At 36.4% G+C, this 21,073-nt stretch overlaps 1 long non-coding RNA gene across 3 annotated transcripts in view; it reads right to left on the bottom strand.

Moving 5' to 3' along the window:
- Positions 1–21,073, bottom strand: part of LOC309637335 — a 229,380-nt gene that overhangs the window by 106,102 nt on the left and 102,205 nt on the right. For all 3 annotated transcript variants that reach the window (XR_014250484.1, XR_014250485.1, XR_014250486.1), the window contains exons 2-3: positions 18,048–18,065; positions 16,206–16,254 (exon numbers count right to left, since the gene is read on the bottom strand). This is a non-coding gene — a long non-coding RNA (uncharacterized lncRNA). The remainder of the gene's footprint in view (positions 1–16,205; positions 16,255–18,047; positions 18,066–21,073) is intronic.

Raw genomic sequence — 21,073 nt, 5'->3', positions numbered from 1 at the left:
ATATTTACTCTATTTTCTCATCATATTCCCTTGCCAGAGAAATGTAGGTGAGAGAAAGGAAATACGGTATGTGCAGAAGACTATTAAATGTCCCCTACAGTGTAGGCCCCCTGTTTTTATTCTTGCTATTATTATTGTATTATAGTTAGACATTTATAAGCATGTTTCTCTTTACTGTAATATAAAGTCCATTTGAGCAGAGACCATGTTTTACCATCTGTATATGTTCCCTAGAACAGAGCTTCTAGCACTGAAGTTCAGGGATGAGATGAAGGGGAGGAGGAAGGGAAGGAGGGAGGGAGGGAGGGTGGGAGAGAAAGGGAAGAAAACAAAAGAAAGAAAAGGAAAGAAATGGCAGAAAGAATAATGGTCTTCAGATGAAAATCTGGAAAGAGTTTTGTTTCAATTATTTATTGCTGCATAACAAACTTCCTTAAAATGTAGTGATTAAAAACAAGAACTCGTTATTTATTTGCTCATCATCTTCAGTTTGCACAGAACTTAGCAGGACTGCGCCATGTTTCATCTTTGCGCCATGTTGTATGGGCTGAGGGCTTGTTTGGAGCTAAGGAATGGCTTCCCACACATCTGACACCTCAGCTTGGATGGCTGGAAAGGCTGGCTGGGTTATTCTATCTCTCTTTATATTCTTTCATTCCCTCCCGCCCCCAAGGTTATTTTCTCTTCATGGGAACTCTCCCCAGAAAGCTAGTTGTTCTTCTTGACTAGGTGTCTGTTTTACCCCCAAAAATGGAAGCTGTAAGACCTCTTAAGACCCAGAACTGGAAATCTCACAATGTCACTTTTACCATATTCTATGAGTCAGAGAAAGTCACAAGACCAGTTTAGATTTAAAAGGAAGAGTGAAAAATGAATTCTCTTGATGGAAAGAGCAGTACATGCATATAGGTATGGGAGGGATGGTTGGCAGCCATCTTTGCAGACAACCTGCTACAAGAGATAAAAGCCTATCATTGGAACATGATAGAAAGCTACTTCTCAAATTGAACTGAGGAAGTATATTTCTGCAGGGTTTTTCCCCTCTATTTCATTACTTTTAAAAGAACACATTAAAATATTTGCTTCAATACCTCAGGTTGACCAAAAACTGTTAATCAAACGTGTCCTGAAATGGTTTAGGATCATTTTCATCATGTCCAAAGGCATCTTTAAACATCTATAAGATTAACTATAGAGTGTTTTAGATAAACTGTGAAGTGCCATTTCTATATAAAGCTAGTCACAAAGCTAAGTGCCTGACGATTGTAACTGTGAACTAATTTATAGAAGGTTCATGCATAGTCCTTGTAGCCTTAGAACCGTAGCCTATTTTTCTGGAGCACAGAGCTAGCTGAAGAGTGGGGTGAAAGACCGTTTTAAATATAATACCATTTGTTTTCTTTTGACATGTAAGATTTCATTAGATTCACTAAAATGGGTTTGTGCCTGTATTTACATGATGAAATTTGTAATCAAAAACCTAAGATACAATGGAAGCTTTATTTTTTCTCTTTCCTTTTTTTAAGTTCATTGTAACTGAATGAAATTTGCTATATCATTGAAAGAAACTACACACATCTAGGCTTCATAAAGACTTGAAAATATATGTTGTTATATTACCTTTTCTATCATCCAATCAGCACTTCAGTCAGAATGCAATTTGATTGTAATAGCATTGATTTTCTTTCATGAACACCACTCCATGGGGTTGGGGAACTACATCTAGTTTGGGGATTGTTACAAGGGCGATGTCAGCCCACAAATTAATATTCAGTACTGGTTATCTGTGTAGTGATAATGAATGTTCACTGTGGTTTTATTTTGTATTTTTCAGAGAATATTAAAAAAAATACCTAGTAAACTACTTAAGACTCTTTTAGTCTCAGAAGCTCTTTTTATATAATTTCTGGTGCTCATTTTTAAAACATTGAAAGTATGCTCATGCAGAGCCTGTTCTTAATGAAGTTAAAACCATTAAGTAATTAGAAAAGCCTGAACATGCTTCATGGTCTCTGGTGATGCAAATGATTATTAACATGTTTATTCCTAGTACAAATGGATTCTGCAGCTAATTTTGTTAGCTTCCCTATTTTTAGAATTCTGGTGTCATACATTTATTAGGAAGCTAAGACTTCAAGGTAAAACTTTGTTCAATAGCCTCATATAATTATTTCCCACTTTTGGTATCTAAGCAACTGAACAAACAAAAAAATACCATGTTGACAGTATAAGCTATTTCTGTTTGGCTGCAGAGCTTCTATTTCAACTTCTTTCTTCTCAGGGAGTTGCCACCAATGTGACAATCAATCCATCTGTGCTTCTGGTTCTTAAAGGAGAACCTGACAGCCCCTTAATTCATCACCTTGCTGTCCCAAGGAAGCAGTGGAGATGTTGAGGGGAGAGGAGGAGAATTATCTCAGACCTGGGGTCAGTAACACTCTTTGCAGAGGGGACGCACCAGAAGAATCTGTAGCCTAGGGTGGGTTTTTATTGATCTCCTTCTATTTTTTCCTTTATTCTAAAATGACCTTGAGAACATACCAGATAATTCAGGCTGGCCTAGTAACAACAGCCCATTTCCTCAGAGCTCTTAATGTGAGAGACACTTTCCTTCAAGGTAATGCATTTTATTTGCACTGCTTTCCACAGTTTAACCTTGGATAGATTTTAGATGACTTCTTAACCCGTAATTTTTCTAAGAAATTGAGGGGTGCGTGTGTGTGTGTGTGTGTGTGTGTGTGTGTGTGTGATTTAAAGCTACTTTTCTGTTCAGGAAAGAAGGAAACAACATATGTTTTCAAGTTTTTTTGACTCCTCCATATGCTTAGGATTCTAAGCAAGGACTCATGTTTGGAAACCTAAATGCTTTTGTCTGGCTATCACTGTTACCACCCTTGATCCTTCCTAGAAAGTTTTATCCACTCCAGGCTTCAACACATAATTCTCACTGTAGTCATCCTAGTTTTATTCACATCACACATACAACCCATTTCTATTCCCACTTCTATGCCTTTGTTTTTGCCTTTTCCCTACCTTTGCAATTGCCTGGACCCTTTGATTCATTACCTGTGTAGAAGGTACCCTTTCTCCGAAGTTCACCTCAGTCCTTCTGACATCACAGTTTCCTCTGATAACATCACAGCCCCCTTTCCCCTCACAATAATTGTTTTCTTCTGAGCTAACTGAACTCAGGTTAACAAATGATTATATAATGGCTTATCTAAGTTTTCTATGACGTGTTGTCTGTTTGTTTTGCAAAGTTATAAATGTGAAATTGAGGACTATATCCCTGTAACATACATCATAGAGTTAGGGGCCCCTGGGTGCTCTATAACTCTTTCCTGATTGACTGATTTCTGCCAGTCACTGAGCAATTAACATGGGATAAATCTCTTCTTCTCACTGTATAAGATTCCACGACTCATACTGAAGTGGACAATGCTTTTCCTCCCACATGGCAGACAAGAAGAGGTTTTTAAAAAAATGTATTTTAGGCATATTCCATGTAAGATCATTTTGGCATGTTCATTTGCTTATATTATTGTTTTTTGCTGCTGCTGCGATTCCCTGATATTCCCTTTGTAAGCATCTCTTTGCAGGAAACTGCCCTCAGCAGGAAGCCCCTTTTCCTGTCACTTTAGCAAAGCTGTATTGTAACTAACTTTGAAACTAGGCACCCCCATGCTCTGCCTATCTCCAGCCCAAGCACACTTTTCAAATCTTTTCATCACACAATACCTTGCCTAACTTGTCGGTTCTTTCAGTAGATCAAAGAAGTAGAAATGAAGAATAAGTAATTAACAGATGACCAGATCTCTTCTCTAGCTTCCACTTCAGTAATCTCCGAATAAACTGTGTGAACAAGGTACCATCTAGAAGGAGATCACAAGGAGCTGACAAGCCGGCATACAAGCCTGCACACAGATGACTCCGACCCCCCATCTCAATGATTAACCGAGATCGCTTCCCTGTTTCGCTTTAAAAGCTTTCATGACCGAGCAGAATCTTTGGAGGTGGTTTTTGGGGGACATTATGTTCACCATCTCCCCAGATTGTCAGCATTCTGATTAAAGGCACCTTTACTTTCCACCAACATCTGTTGAGTACTGATTTTGTAAGCAGCGAACAGCAGGACTTGATTCATTCAATGACACCTAGACTGTCTTGTTTTGATTAATTGAAATTTCTATCCCATTGTTGGCATGCTAGCATTTCAGTGACTGGACCATCATAACTTGATCTTTGTTGCTTCTACTCGAAAAGAAAAAAAGAAAAATTTTTGTGTTGCTTATGGATATCAAGTTGGGATAAGGAGAACTTCTTTGCTCTAATTGTAATATTCACGATTTAAGACTCTCTAGTTCTTGGGTCTTTATTTCTGTTCTTATCAGTTCTCTAATTATATGAAGTACAGTAGCAAAATGAGCAAAAACAATCCTTTCATATAAAACTGCTCTCTAGCAGGAACACTTCATTCTAGGACATTATAATATGGTAAGGAAGAAGTGTATGAAAAATGCAATTGCCATTCCTCTCTAAACAACACTCTTTAAGAACACAGTCTGAATTACTTTTCAAAAAAAATCAGAATGGCAATAGGCAAATTACAGCACCAAACACAAAGCTGTCCCAAATGCTGTCATTTTTGTGCCAGACTAAAAATATTTTATATTGCTTGCTTTTAGGAAATAAACAGCTGTTAAAATAATTGTTTTGTAAGTGTAACTCAGAGTATTACTGAGAGTGAATAATAAAATACATAGCGGATCAGCAGCCTTGTTTTTTTTGTGGGGTACGAGACCCACTTAACAAGATGCCGGGATGTCTACACATGGAAATAGACTGGCAGCAAATTAGTATGTGAAGCGACAAACGAAGCTCATTTGATCAGAAAAACAATGTCACTTATACATTCAAATGGAACAGCATTTGAGCAGAAAAAGTTCTTGGGATTGATCAGGAATGAATGCAAATAAATAGGAAACTTTTGGACACTTGGGATTGAGCCAGGTTTTTCATCACCCCACTATACTCATGTGCTCTTCCTTATTAACTCTGTCCCCTCCTGACCCCTCGCAGTCCCTGACATCTAAGTATGCTCCCCTTCCCAGCTTCAGACGCAGTGCCACAGTGGTTCTCCAAAGCCTGACAGGCAGGCTCTGGTTACGTCAATATCCTCAGTTTAGAATTAAGCTAAGAGCCCACGATTGAGCCCATCGCTCAGTCCTGGTTGCAGCGGTCCCTGCAGTTCTCTGGTTTCTAGCTTGTTTTAAGGGCTGCTTCTTTCTAGGATGGCTTTTGGGTACCTGGCATTCCTTTCTTTCTCAAACATCTTGCTTACTTCTCGATCAGATTTTGTTCTACTTTTTTTTTTTTTTTTCTTGTGCTATAATTTCAACAGATAACTAAGGTTCTCTAGTACTGGAGCACTGCTCTGAAGCCATTTTTAAAAACCTAACTCCCAGAAGTTGGGATTTTGTCAGTTGGTGCAGATATTTACTATAGTTTTAGGCACAGATGGGTGCCTGGATGGTTTGCTTCTATGTTCTGCCTTCCTGATTTAACCTCCATTACTGGAATGATGGCAGAGACTCTTGAGCTACGTTGTTCTCTGTGATGTTCTCGCTCCCTGTGGATTATAAAACGATCTCACCTTATGGTATTTCCTACTGGTCAGTGGAAAAATGTGAGAACAATTCTTTTTCTTTACATAGAGGAATAAATACACATAAGGATGGAGGAGTAGGAGCTTCAGAGAAGAATGCCTTAGACGTTATCAGGCATCTTCCTATGTGAAGTAAATATTTTTTTTAAGGATTGAGGCAACTACCTCTCCATCCTATTATCTTCAGGCTGTCTCTGTGAAAACATAACAATCTCAGTAAGAGTCCCAACCTGTTCACTTAACAGTGCAAACACATATCTCTGAAATTAACTTTCTCACAAGATGTACAGGATACAACCACAAGATATATCTATTTGTTGCTCATGGAAGTAAGAGAAATGTAATCATTCTTTCTTCTATACTTTGCCGGTAGAAATTTGTGTGAACCTCTGTCCAGATTCTGTAGTCACATTCATGCTATCTCACATGCATGTAGATCAAATAATGCTTACTCAATATTAAATCATTTTCTCTCTCTTCTATATTGGTACAGACGGGGCTTCTGTTGATAGGAGTGCTTTTTTTCACCAACACCTATATCTTAGAAAATTTTAAAAGATTTTCTAATAAATGAAGCATAAAAAATCATGTGAATTTTTGCTTACTTGTATTTTTTAATAAATGCATGCATAGTGCTTAATAAATATTAGTCCCTTCCCATTCTTCCTATTGTATTTACTTACTCTTATCATGAGAAATGTTGTCTATCCAAACAGATTACCAAATTCTTTAGAGAAAAATTGAATATATTAGGTTGACAATAAAATTATTTTTATAATTTTAAATTTTAATAATTTAATTTTAATTTTAAATTTTAATAATTATAAAATTATTTTTATAATTTAGGTTCAGGACATAAAGCTTTAAGATGAACACTGGCAAACTAGAGTTTTTTCCTAATTAATATTGAAAGCCTATGTGACTAGAGTGCTTTCACAGATGGCTCCCAGCACCTAAAATAGTGCATCGCACAGAATAGGTACCCAACTGTATGGACTGAAATAAACAAATGCATGAACAAAAAATAAATAAATAAAGGCCACCTTCCCACGTAAAAAAAAAAAAGTTGAAAGCCTAGAAAGCCTTGCCTTCCAGTCCTTAATATTTGTAAACTTTGATCCTTGTTTACATATTCAATTCAAGCTCTACCTCCTCTGAGAAGTCTTTCCAGTCTGCCCTAAACCACTTAATTATTCCTATTCCTTAGCTTTTAAAACACATTTTGCCTCAATCTCCAATTCGGCTTTAAGACCTTGCATTTATTTTCAAATACATATTATATTCCAAGTAAGGACAGAACTGGCTTAAAGCAGGGCTATTCCCTAGCGCTTCTCTGTATCTCACAAGGCCTCACTCAGAGCAGGTAATTTTAACAAATGAGAAAACATTTTCTGAAAATGCAAACTTTAAATCCATTTACTTCCATCATATTTCTTTCTTGTCCTACATTCTACCTCTGGATTTAAGATATGTCCACAGAAATCTTCTCAAGAGATATAATCACTTGTCGTTTTCACTGGCTAATCTCTTTGCTGGCCCAGCATATAAGAGAAGACTAACATTCAGAGATATGAATGAAACTATTTCTAACTGAAGCCTCATATGTAAGGGGAAGTGTAAGACTTTGAAATAAGCAAAGAGGATTACTGGGTATCCTTTCAATGGAATGTGAGAGCCTCTGAAGGTTATCTGACCTTATAGCATATTCAGGACTGTCTTCTTTAGGCTATTTTACAACTCTGTAGAGATTAAATCTAAATTGTAGCAAACTAATAATTAGTAATGTTGAGCATCTTTTCATGTGTTTGTTGGCCATCTGTATGTCTTCTTTGGAGAAATGCCTATTTAGGTCTTCCTAAATACCCATTTTTTTGATTGGATCATTTGGTTTTTTTGATATTGAGCTGCATGAGCCGTTTGTATATTTTGGAGCAACTCCAATAAAAATTAATTTAAAAAAATTGTAGCAATGCAAATAGATTTCCTTTTTCTTTCTTTTTTTTTTTTTGGCCACGCCATGAGGCATGTGGGATCTTAGTTCCCCGACCAGGGATGGAACTGTGCCCCCTGCATTGGGAGCACAGAGTCTTAACCACTGGACCACCAGGGAAGTCCTGAAAATAGATTTTATCAGTGGTAGAACAGCACTCTCCCGTGTTAAAGCCAGTTTTGTACCATTTGCAAGTTCATTTTAATATTCCAGTTCTATGAAGGTATCTATTTGAATTCTCCATTGAACCAGTTGTAACATGTCTCATTTCCTCATTTAATTAATGAGTTAAATAATATCTTTGAAATATATTTATTTGATTTGTATGAGTCATGATTTTACCTTGTTCAAAATCATGCCGACCCTAAACAAGCTCTGAGGAGAGGCAGACAAATACAGTAAGTGCCCTACATATGAACGAGTTCCATTCCGAGAGTGCATTCTAAGTCCAATTTGTTCGTAAGTCCAACGAAGTTAGTCTAGGTACCCAACTAACACAATCAGCTATATAGTACTGTACTGTAATAGGTTTATAATACTTTTCACACAAATAATACATAAAAAACAAACACAAAAATAAAGAAAACATTTTTAATCTTACAGTACAGTACCTTGAAAAGTACAGTAGTACCAGCTACATCACCACTGCTTTTACGCTTGCTTCTGGACATCCTGGGCTTGAAATAAAGATACTGTACTACTGTATTCTACACAGTACTGTACAGTAAAGGACACAAAAGCACAACCGCTTGTAGAGGATGCACGCATGTGACAATATACGCCAGACACATGAACTAACTTATGTGACTGGACATGTGAACGCATGTTCACACCTTTGAAAGTTTGCAACTTGAAGGTTCGTACGTAGGGGACTTACTGTACTGGCCAACTCAAAGCCCTCTAGGCTTTGTTTCCATGGCTGTCCCATGGAAACAATGTGAGCCATGTCCATGATTTAAAATTTTCTAGTAGCTGCATTGGAAAAGTAAGAATAAACAGGTGAAATTACTTATGATACATTTACTTAACTCAGTAGCCAAAACACTGTCATTTCAACATGTAAAATTTTGGACATATTTTACATTCTTTATTTCATTCTAGGTGTTTGAAATCTGGTGTCTGTTTTATCCTTACAGCACAACTCAATTCTGACCACATCTCAAGCCACACTTCAAGTGCTCAAGAGGGACCTGTGGCTTGTGGTCACTGTATTGGATGTTGCAGCCCTGGTTGTGCAGACAGTGAAAGAGAGAGTAAAGAGACATGTACAATATTTCATCTGTTTAAACAATCTGCTCCACTGAATGTCACCTCCTCACCCAAAGTGAGCATGCCTGCCTGCCCTGCGTTTTAAAATACTGTTGAAAAATTAGTTTCACGTACATCTGATTAATTTCTCAGATTCACTGAACACGTTTCACTGTCTTCAAACTACATTAATTCATCACAACAAGCTTAGAATCAGTTTGTCTTGAAAAGCTCAAACGTTTGAAATACACAATTTAAGCTTCAGAGATATCTAGTACTGTAGCCCCCAGCCACATAGGGCTATTTAAGTGTAAATTAATAAAAATTAAATAAAATTAAAAGTCTAGTTCGTCAATCACACTAGCCACACTTCAAGGCTCAATAACTAGTGACAATCAATCAGGCAGTGCAAATAAGAAACATTTTTGTAATCTCAGAAAGTTCCATGGGACAAAACTGCTTTAGACAGTCCTAGCATAAATTAGCTAATGGTACAGTAAATTTAGAGACTGGTAATAATTTTATTAACGTAGATTTGCTATTTTTTTAAATTTTGGAAAGAAAAATATACCTTTAAAATGTGTTTTCAATAGTCTCTCTAAAAGAAATAAATTGGCTTCTATAACATCCAATTTTCCGTCTTCCCCCCAATATTCTGTTAGTGTTGCCAACAGTTTATTTAATTAATTTGTAAGTCACATTGAGAACTTTGCTCCCAAATTGCAATGAGTCTGCCAACTCTTTTAGCATTACAATTTAAAAAAAATAATTTTTTATGACTCCAGAACAAAGCAGTAGGTGAGACTTTGCGATGGGTCATCTTGACGTTAATTTGATTTACTCCTTGCTTTTTATTTTTCTCCTGAATTTAGCTTGATTTTAATTGTTTTGAAACCTGCTTTCATTACCTTTTTAATAATTCTGTAACACCGTTAGTGAGACTCTACCCAAAATTCGCTAGAAGGTATTTATTGCTTTTATTACGGAATCGTCTCATGATAGCACTTCCTTATGGTCTAATTGTTAGACTCTATTATTTTCCACCAAATTTACATTTATCAATGTCACTGTGATTGAGAAATGAGACCACTCGAAATTGATGCTAGACTGTTTTGAATGAGGAGCACATTGTACCCACGAAGTATCCTGCCAGGTTCATAAGGATTGTTTTTTCTGCATGTGGAAATATTGTAACATGAGGTATCTGTTTCAACAATATTTTGCTCCTACACAGAGATTGTTTCCAACATGTCTCCTATTAACCATTTTCCATGTTAAAAATTGTTCCTTTACTTCTGACCAATTTTTATCTCTATCCCAATAGACAATGAATATCTCCACTGCCAGTAAAGTGAAAAACCTAAAACAGTGACAGACCAATGAACAACCAGTTATTATAAACTATTTCAAGTGGTAATGACAAAAAAGGAAGATTGAAATAATAGTCTGTGATTAATTTCTATCAATTTAATTAGTGGAATATTGACATGCATGGATGTTTTATTTTAGTCATTTTATCATGGATAGATAGAGGCACATTCTCCTCTCTCTGTAATTGTATGTATACAGATAATCATGAATAAGTAGAAAAACAAGCAAATGAAATTTTTTTAAACTTGAAAAATGGAAAACAGAAATTGTGACCAAAATAGTGATGCTGATCAGAAGCAGTGGTAGGCAAAATATCCAGAGAGAAAACAGGCCCAATAGCCTCTCGTACAATGATGGCTTCACAGGTGTCCTGTGGGAACCACTGACTGTGTGGACTCAACTATTTGACTCCTGGGATATAGACATCAGGTTGTCCCTACTATAATGAGATGCAACCAAAGCACAGCTGAATTAATGTAACGGTATGGAAAGCACACTGGGAAGAGACAAAATGGATACAGGAGCAGAGATGAAGACTCAGGTTAAAACAGTCCCACTGAATGTAAACTGATACAGCCACTATGGAGAACAGTATGGAGGTTCCTTAAAAAACTAAAAATAGAACTACCATATGACCCAGCAATCCCACTACTGGGCATATACCCTGAGAAAACCGTAATTCAAAAAGAGTCATGTACCACAATGTTCATTGCAGCACTATTTACAATAGCCAGGACATGGAAGCAACCTAAGTGTCCACCGACAGACGAATGGATACAGAAGATGTGGCACATATATACAATGGAATATTACTCAGCCATAAAAAGTAATGAAACTGAGTTATTTGGAGTGAGGTGGATGGACCTAGAGTCTGCCATACAGAGTGAAGTAAGTCAGAAAGGGAAAAACAAATACCGTATGCTAACACATACATGTGGAATCTAAAAAAAAAAAAATGGTTCTGATGAACCTAGGGGCAGGACAGGAATAAAGAGGCAGATGTAGCGAATGGACTTGAGGACACGGGGAGGGGGAAGGGTAAGCCGGGACAAAGTGAGAGAGTAGCACTGACATATATACACTACCAAATGTAAAACAGATAGCTAGTGGGAAGCAGCTGCATAGCACACGGAGATCAGCTCGGTGCTTTGCAACCACCTAGAGGAGTGGGATAGGGAGGGTGGGAGGGAGACGCAAGAGGGAGGGGATATGGGGGTAATATACATATACATATAGCTGATTCACTTTGTTATACAGCAGAAACTAACACAACATTGTAAAGCAATTATACTCCAATAAAGATGTTAAAAAAAAAAAAGTGACCAGAATCAAAGACAACTGTAAAGTGTACTGGACAAGAGTTCAGGAGACATGAACAATGTAATTGTGTAGAAGAGCAAGTCAAATGAGAATAAAACTAAAACTTTCGCAGGAAAGTATCCAGTTTCTACAGGGATCTAAGAATTGTGTATGTGTGTGTGTCAGTGAGAGAGAGAGTGAGAGAGAGGTCAACAAGAGGCGGAGACAGAAATAAGATGTTCCAACAACCACAAAAAAAGAAATCGTGCAAAAGAAAAAAAAATAAAGATGCCTGAAGAATCTTTATTTTTTAAACTATGCCAAGTTAAGTAAGGAGAAATTGTATGATATACACAATGTGCAGCTGAAAAATGAACACTTTGTACCTGAATCAATCTTATTCTGGAATAAAAATAACTGTGTACTGAAGAATATTCCAAATATTTTGTGCTCTTGAAGGTATTTTACCTTATAGAAGTGTGTTGGAAGAACTGAAAGGGAAGAATATTTTAAATTTATGCAGTGAGTTGTTAAACCAAAATTAAGTACTTACTATTAAACTCTTTGATTTTTTGCTCTGCTTTTATTAAGGGTAAAATGTTTTGGAGACTTTGAATATATTTTTATATTCTGGATATGGAAGGAAAATAAATTATTCGCAGTGGATATTGGTGAGAACCTCTGGCTGCTTGAGGGTATCCTGTTTTCCACAAAGTAATTTGTACTTTATTTGCCTTGTCTTTATGAAATATTTAACAGATGCATCAGAGCTATTCTCAGTTGCTCAGTAATGAGTTTAGTAAATTTCCAAGCCACTGGAGTAACATCTCACTATTTGAAAACAGAGGGGTTGTGACAATGGCATGAATGCCTTAATAACAAATTCATCACTTGTCATATTTCACCAAACCTGAGAACATTTATGAAAGACAAGAATCTTAATTCCTTAGATTTTTGACATGAAGCTCAAGATATTTAGAAGTGTTGAAGAATAACAGTTCCAGAGTGCATCAGATTATCATTCTATCTCTCAAACCAGAGAGAGGTTAATACTATTTGGATTGTTTGGAAAAGGTAAGTGATTATAGAAAACTCAAAGTTGTATACACACACGCACACACACATACACAATGAAGTAGTAGAAAAGAAATATTTTTTTAACTAATCAAGATTAACTTTTTAGAGTATTTACTTTTTTAAGTAAATAAGCCTTTCAAATACATTTATTATTAACATGGTCCTGTCATAACGTGACAGTGGTTCATTTATTACATCTTGGGAGATATTTTGCATCAGGATTAGTAAGTGGCAGAGAAAGTGTTTACACATGTTTTGATGAGAGTTTAGCAGAGATTTCTTTAACCTTGGCTAATCCAGTGCTCCCAAACCGGAAGATCTTGGCTGTATGAAGCTGAGGGAAGGTACAATTACTTTGTTGCAACTCACAACCCCCAATCTGTACCTCCAAATCTGTTCACTTGGCTCTCAAAGTCTTAAAATGAAACATGGAAAAATTCCCTGTGTGTTCCCTTCTCCTTTCCCATCCCTCCATTACATCCTCAGACATTGGTGATTACTATCAAAATAGCCAAAAAGAATGACTTCTTAAACATCGGTTGTTCAAATATGACAGAGCTTTGTATTCCTAAGAAACTTTACGCTCCAAATACGTTATTTCTATTTAAGTAATTATGTGTGATGCATAGATCAGTAGAAACTCAAGCTGGGCAAAGTTGTAAAAGCATATTTTAGGATATCAATTAACACTAGCAGTATTCTTAATTAAGCTGAGTGGAGATTTGAACAAGGATAACCACAAGTGCCTTAATTATACACATTTTTTCTGTAGCTCAGCAAAATTTGAAAGCAAGAGAATCACTGCTGAAAGTCCAAATGTTATAGTAACTTATGGTTATGTAAAGTCATTTTATTTTCTCCTGGTGTTGACAAAGTCAGAGAACCTTTAACACTAATAAAATATATTAATAACAGAGTCCGTGATATGAATGTTAATAAAAGAAATAAAAGGAATCCAAACTGGAAAAGAAGTAGTAAAACTGTTACTGTTTGCAGATGAGATGATACTATACATAGAGAATCCTAAAGATGCCACCAGAAAACTACTAGAGCTAATCAATGAACTTGGTAAAGTGGCAGGATACAAAGTTAATGCACAGAAATCATTTGCATTCCTATACACTAATGACGAAAAATCTGAAAGAGAAATTAAGGAAACAATCCCATTCACCATTGCAACAAAAAGAATAAAATACCTAGGAATAAACCTACCTAAGAAGACAAAAGACCTGTATGCAGAAAATTATAAGACACTGATGAAAGAAATTAAAGATGATACAAATACATGGAGAGATATACCATGTTCTTGGATTGGAAGAACCAACATTGTGAAAATGACTCTACTACCCAAAGCAATCTACAGATTCAATGCAATCCCTATCAAACTACCAATGGCATTTTTCGCAGAACTAGAACAAAAAATTTCACAACGTGTATGGAAACACAAAAGACCCCAAATAGCCAAAGCAATCTTGAGAAAGAAAAACGGAGCTGGAGGAATCAGGCTCCCTGACTTCAGACTGTACTACAAAGCTAGAGTAACCAAGACAGTATGGTACTGGCACAAAAACAGAAATATAGATCAATGGAACAGGACAGAAAGCCCAGAGATAAACCCATGCACATATGGTCACCTAATTTTTGATAAAGGAGGCAAGAATGTGCAACAGAGAAAAGACAACCTCTTCAATAAGTGGTGCTGGGAAAACTGGATAGCTACATGTAAAAGAATGAAATTAGAACACTCCCTAACACCATACACAAAAAATAAACTCAAAATGGATTAAAGACCTAAATGTAAGGCCAGACACTATTAAACTCTTAGAGGAAAACATAGGCAGAACACTCTGTGACATAAATCACAGCAAGATCCCTTTTGGCCCACCTCCTAGAGAAATGGAAATAAAACCAAAAATAAACAAATGGGACCTAATGAAACTTAAAATCTTTTGCACAGCAAAGGAAACCATAAACAAGACGAAAAGACAACCCTCAGAATGGGGGGAAATATTTGCAAATGAAGCAACTGACAAAGGATTAATCTCCAAAATTTACAAGTAGCTCATGCAGCTCAATATCTAAAAATATACACTCTTGAAGTAATTTCTGTACTTTTTGCGAGCTACTCTATTAGGAATAGACTGGAGTTCAAATCTTATAGGTAGAATATATCATTAATCATTGCCTCCATTTATTTTATAAGGTTTTCCTGGTTTTCTTTGAATGGCCAAATAGCATACCCACTGTATCTGGTTAGGAGGAGTAGAAAATTTTAAAAACTCAATTTATTTATTATGATAATAACAAGCACATACTATATGCCAGGCTATATTCTATTTACTTCATATAAATTAACTTTAATTTTTAAAACAACCCTGTGTGCTAGGTACTATTAATATGCCTATTTTACAGAGAAAGAAACTGAGGTACAGGATGGTTGATTTGCTCAAAACACAGAACTCATCAGCATCTGAGCCAGGATATGAACCCAGGCACACTGATTCCATATCCCATGGTCTTTCTGGCTGTGCTCTGTTGCGTTTCATTAACAGATGAGAGTCATGTGCAAAAGTAAATACACACAGGGCCAAATAAAGCAGGAGGTAAACTGAGGTTTAAGGAATTCAGCAGAAAGGCAAATGAAGAAGTAATTAATTTTGACTGGGGTATCAGAAGTTGATTTTGAGAAGGGAGGGCCACTTGGAAAGCACTCATTTGCAAGGAGGGCTCTGACACTCCACCACTTCAAAGGCAGGTCATGGCTCTGTGGATCACCTTGCTTTTCACTGTATGCTTCTCCCCACCCCTCACAATCAGCAATTTCCATTTCCTTCTACTTTTGCCATCTTCTCACGGTATCACAGACCCTCCCATACTCTTCCCCACTCCTACAGAGTATAATTACATCAGTAAGTAGTAAGCACTATTTGGCAGTTTGTGTCAGAATGTGTATTCCTTTAGCTTTATAAAGAAATGCTATTCACCTAGCATTTCTGAGGTCAGTGCATTGTCAACAGGTTGGAGGGAAAGCCTAATACACAGACACTTTCATAGAGTCATACGGCAACCCTGACTCTCCCTCCCAAAGAAACACTTCAAGCCTTACTACTCATGGATTTGTGAACAAATGTCAGCATCACTTGAACATTGCTTAAATCCTAAAAATTTTGAGGTGAGATCTTTTATTGTAGCTTTGTTGAGTAATAAGTAATGATATTCAACACATACACACACATACACACGCACGTGCGGGCCCACGTGCATTTGCTAATTCATTTCTTTTAGCTAGAATCTAAATAGGCTTACTTTTCTTTTAATAAATCTTTCAAAGATTACTACCCTTTTGCCCTTCTCTGCCTGCAATTACATGAAAAAGAAAAAGCACAAAATCCTCTAAAGCCGATCTTTTAAGCTGAACAAACAGTAAATTTGATTCATATTTTATTTAATCAGCATAAATCAGGAGAATACTTTTAGAGGAGGGATAAAGAGACTATGTTTTGAGCTGATTAAATCTCTTCCTCCTTCCTCCCCTTCACTTCCCAAACCTCTTACCTGTAATCAGTGCACGGGTGGAATCTCAGGTCCAGCATTAAGTGATTCACTAAATTAAAAAAAAAAGAAAAACAAAACTCTGACCTGCAAAACTCTTGAATCATTAAGAGAAAAGAAAACACAGAAAATATGTTGGGATTTCTAGGTAACTCTTCATCAATGATGTGATAACTGATTTGCAGTATCTTTTGAAGTGTTGAAGACATTTTCTATATTGCTAATGTATTAAATACCAGCGTGGTTGAAACTCTTGCAAGAGGAGAATCTGAGGGCCCTTCACGCTTCTCCCTCCACTGACTCTCAGAACAGGAAAAGTCTCTTAAAAATTAAAAATGTAATCATCTCTCTTATTAGAGGCAATGAACTATTTAATAAAAATGCTCTAAGGATTTCCATCAAACGAGCACCTTGACTCCCACTTGCTGTTAGTCTGTGGTTAAGCAGATAAGCTCTTGAGCCTGAGTTTTTCTCATCCATAACTTGGAGTGATGATTGACGTCCTACGGAAAGCATTTAGCATCAGAGTGCGTGCCTGTTGAGTTCCTGATATCTAGATTAGCAGTCTAGCAACAGGAGTATAAAGAGGTAGATGAAAATAATCATCAAATAAGTTTATTATGAGAATTAGATGAGTTGACATATAAAATTAATAGACTAATGCCTGGCTGATAACAATTGCTCAATGTAAATTACATTGCTAACTATCCTGTCATTGTTCCCCAATTAGAAAATAAGGTGTTATTCACTCAAAGATGAACAAGTGGAATTTTCTTTCTAATTCCCCTCATAGCCCCAAACCTTCCTCACTTCCTTGCCAGAAGTTACAGCAAAGGCCTTATTAGGCAGTGAGTTTCCTACAGGAAAGGCTATTTCCTGATCACCCTTGTATTCCTTCTGCTTGCAAGAGCATCTGGGAGGTCTTTAACCTCTTCTTGTTGTTATGTTTGGTGAATGTTTATTTGAGATGAGGGCTGGGTTCCTGGAGATAGGAGAGAAAGGAGGAAATAGGAACTGTCAAAACTGACATAGCTTTGAGGGACTGGCATTAAAAATCAAACTTTATCTATTTTGCATTTTTCCAATATGCAAGTGACTGAGGAGAGAGCGTGGGAGAGTGTTTGTGTGTGCATGTGGATAGAGGGGTGTGCATGGCATTTAAAAATATTTTTAGCCCAATGCAGATGTGTGGACCACTATACATTGTTTTCTCTGCATCTGGGATACAATTAGTCTATAAACTGCAAGCCAAGCTACAAGTCCTCCTTGAAATCTCTTTTGTCTTTTTTATGTGTTTAGTTAGCTTTTTTTGAAGATGCGTAGTATTCAGACTTCCCCCAGGCTTAGTAACAACAGGAGCCAATATCTGGCCTGTGCCCCTCCTCCTCGGAGGTTTCCAGAGAGCAAGCAGGATCCAGGGCTGATGGAATCAGTTTTAATAACATGACCAAATCGAGTAAAGAAAAAAATTCAGGCTCCCCTGGCTTGCATGGTTGCACTTCAGGCCAAGACAAGACCAATCAGAGATGACTTGAATCCCAAGATCGGAGGAAGAATTAGAATCAAATAACAAATAGAATCATGGCATTTAGTGCAGTGATAAGTGGTTCTATTGGAGCACATTGATCTACCCTGAGGTACCTTTTCTCAAAAGGTAGCCAGTTATAAATCTGTCTGACAAAGCTCTTTATCAACTTCAAATTCCAATCGCTGGATAGTAGTTTTGTGCAAGCGGGCAGTGAGTGACAGTTCAGAGCATAGGTGCTACATTAATAATGGTACCATGGCTGTTGCCCCAGAATCATACCCCTGCCCCTCCCTCAAACAGAAACCAATTACACTTACCTAAGTTTCAGGAGGAATCTGCAAAGAGGAAAAAAAACAAGAACTGGTTAGAACCAAGTAGACCCAAGATGGGGAAGATAGGACTTCCAGTAGACCTGGAGCCTCATTATACGCTCACTGTAATACACTAGCTAAATGACACACCCAACACCATCAGACAGTTGACAGCTGCCATGACAACAACCGGAAAAGCCCATACAAGGACGGAAAAGGAGAGTTGCATCAGTTCTGGGTCCAAACCACACCTCTGTTCTCTGTTCTCATGACAAGTCATGAATATTCCTCCCACTCTTTCCAATTCCCTCCCTTTTATCTCAACCCTCCTATATATTTGGTGTCTCCACCCTAAACTGGGTTGAGAAGTTAATTTGCAAACTAGGTTCCCGCTTCTCCATTCTTTGGCCATTGAATAAAGCTTGTGCTGTTCCAGTCTCAGCATCGGTTTTGTTATTGGCTGCATGAATCTGATCAGAAAAAGAACTTCCCTAGCCCAGATATGGGGCCTTGGCCCAGGCTAGGACCCTGGCATGGGTCCAGTAGACCAATTCAGTAACAGTATCAGTGTATAATAGTAATGTGCAGTAATATTTATATATTTTACCAGCACTCATAAGAGATGTTCATCTAGCTTCTCTTCTGGCTTTATTAGAAAACAGGATAGGAAAAAGAAAGAGGTAAGATTAAGAGGAAGCTAAGCAGCGAGTCTCAAAAAAATAATTGGAATAATTTTTCTTCTTGCTATCATCTATTTCTAAGCCCTGCTCCTAGAGTCTGTTCACAAGAGGAAACATTCCTATTAGCTGCTTCTTTCGAGAGCATCAAAAATGAGAAAGGCATTACAATGTTTATGTTGTTGTTTGTGTTCATACAGAATCGATTTGGTAATAATTGACTCCGGGCAATAATAATTTTTAAATTTTCTCTTTATTCACCTTGTGTGTCTGAGTGTGTAAAAAAAAAGTTTAGCAACCAGAGTCAATCCTGAAAATACTGTTGACAGTAATCCATTTTCTGATGTGTGCAAAGGGAAACCAATGAATATAAATTCTGCTGATTTCCTTGCTTCACGTGACCTTTATTTCAAGTAGAAACTGGAATTTATGTGAGTACATGCCCAGAAATGGACTTGTAAACAGAAGCTAAATTTATTTTTATATTTTCACAACTAAGCAGCTTAATTCCTAGATGACTGATTTTTTTGCAGTTTTACTCCATATAAGTAAAATATTTTAAGATGAATGGGCCAAAATACAATAAATCCAGTAGGATTCTTTTTTCTTTTGTCTCATGATTTAATCTTGAATGCTCATCCATTATTGTTGTCCTTAGCCAAAGGAAAAAAAAGATTTATTGGAGCAATCCCATGAATATGCCAATATTTCTATCCTCTCTGCAGAAATGGCCTCTTAATATCTGGAAATGTATTTTCTCTTCTTTATTTTTTCTTTCATATTTGTGAGTGAGCATTCATAGATCACATGAGCTTACAAATAATTTATATATGTATATAAACTTAAACATAATAACTTTCGTTCTATACAGTATGAAAATAGAGAATGAAGTTTCTGAGTTACGAATCTGTTGTATAACATTGTAAGTACAGCAACCATTAAAAGAATGAGTTTTATGTTGACTGTGGACGTTTTGGTGCAAAGTTCATTGTCCAAAATTATGTGTGGCCATTTTTAATATTTAGATTTTATAAATATATTCTTTACGATCACTACCTACCTTACTAATGTTGTATACCCTTAGCTTAATGCTTCCTGAAAAGAAAAATCACACCTGTATGTGGACAACCCATTTACTTCTTCAAATAGATACTTTTTGTGGTTTTAATAATATGAAATTCTAGCTAAATGCTAAAGGCATAATCCAATGTCTGGAATAGTTACGTTGTTTTAAAATGCAAGTAATAAATAATCAAAATAAATTTTATACTTATGATAACAGAAATCATATGCAAGGTAGCAAAGAATAAAGAATAAAATAAATTTTGACATGCAGAGGTAGTTACTATTAGCAAATTGGTGCATTTTTTTCTTTCTCCCTCTGTGTAAAATATGTATGCACACATGCATAAACCTGTTTACATATCTAGAGGGTGGCATGTCCTTAAGAGGAAGAAAGAGGAGATAGATCTGTGGTAATCTACCTTCAAAGCCAAAGAGATCATCTGGCATCATGTCTCTAAAGGACTCTGGACTCTTCTGTATTGCCTATGAAAAGCTGTTTAAGGTCTGTTTTTCTTCATTTGTTCACCTTGCCTGCACACATTTTGCTTAATTCCTTGAAATATAGAACTTAAAACTTTAATTCATTAAAACATGCATATTGGTCTACTATTTTCTATGCATTATACTAGGTTCTGGGGGTTACACTGTTGAATAAAATGGTCAAAGCTCCAGTCTCCTAAGAATTACATCTAGCAGGAAAGAGAGATGATGAACAAACCACTAATACAAGTACAATATTACAAAAGAGAAATGCAGAGTGCTGTAGTAGTGGGACCAAATCTAGTCTGGGATGTTACAGAAGACTTTCTTGAGAATATAAAATTTAGCCTAAAAACTGAAGAATTGAGTAGGCGTTAATTACAATCACCATATCTTTTATTATCCACACTGGACACTTTTGAAAATTAAAGATGACATCTTTAATAATTATGCCAAGAAGTAATAAATGTTAATTGCAACAGTACAGAGTCAAAATAGGAAATAATTTCTATTTTTGGAAAATAGAAACGCATTTGGAAAACTTTTTTTCAACTTAAGGTTATGAGTTCTAAAAGATAGTGAAAATGAGACTTTAGTAAAACATATACACATGCACACAAACTTCTATACATAAATACTCACTAGTGTATTGTACCAATCATACTTTGAATTTTAGAATTCATTTTATTAGTATGGATTAATGTGGATAAGTAGACTTTACTGAAATTCTTGAACTGTGCTTTTTTTCCCCCTTTTCAGATGACCTTTACATACTTTTCATATCGTCACATTTAACCAGTCAGCCTGACT

Source organism: Balaenoptera physalus (genome assembly GCF_965194825.1).
Source record: "Balaenoptera physalus genome assembly, chromosome: 11".
In the NCBI taxonomy this organism is placed as follows: domain Eukaryota; kingdom Metazoa; phylum Chordata; class Mammalia; order Artiodactyla; family Balaenopteridae; genus Balaenoptera; species Balaenoptera physalus.
The sequence above is the reverse complement of the archived record's forward strand: the minus strand, read 5'-3'. Positions and strand labels throughout refer to the sequence as shown.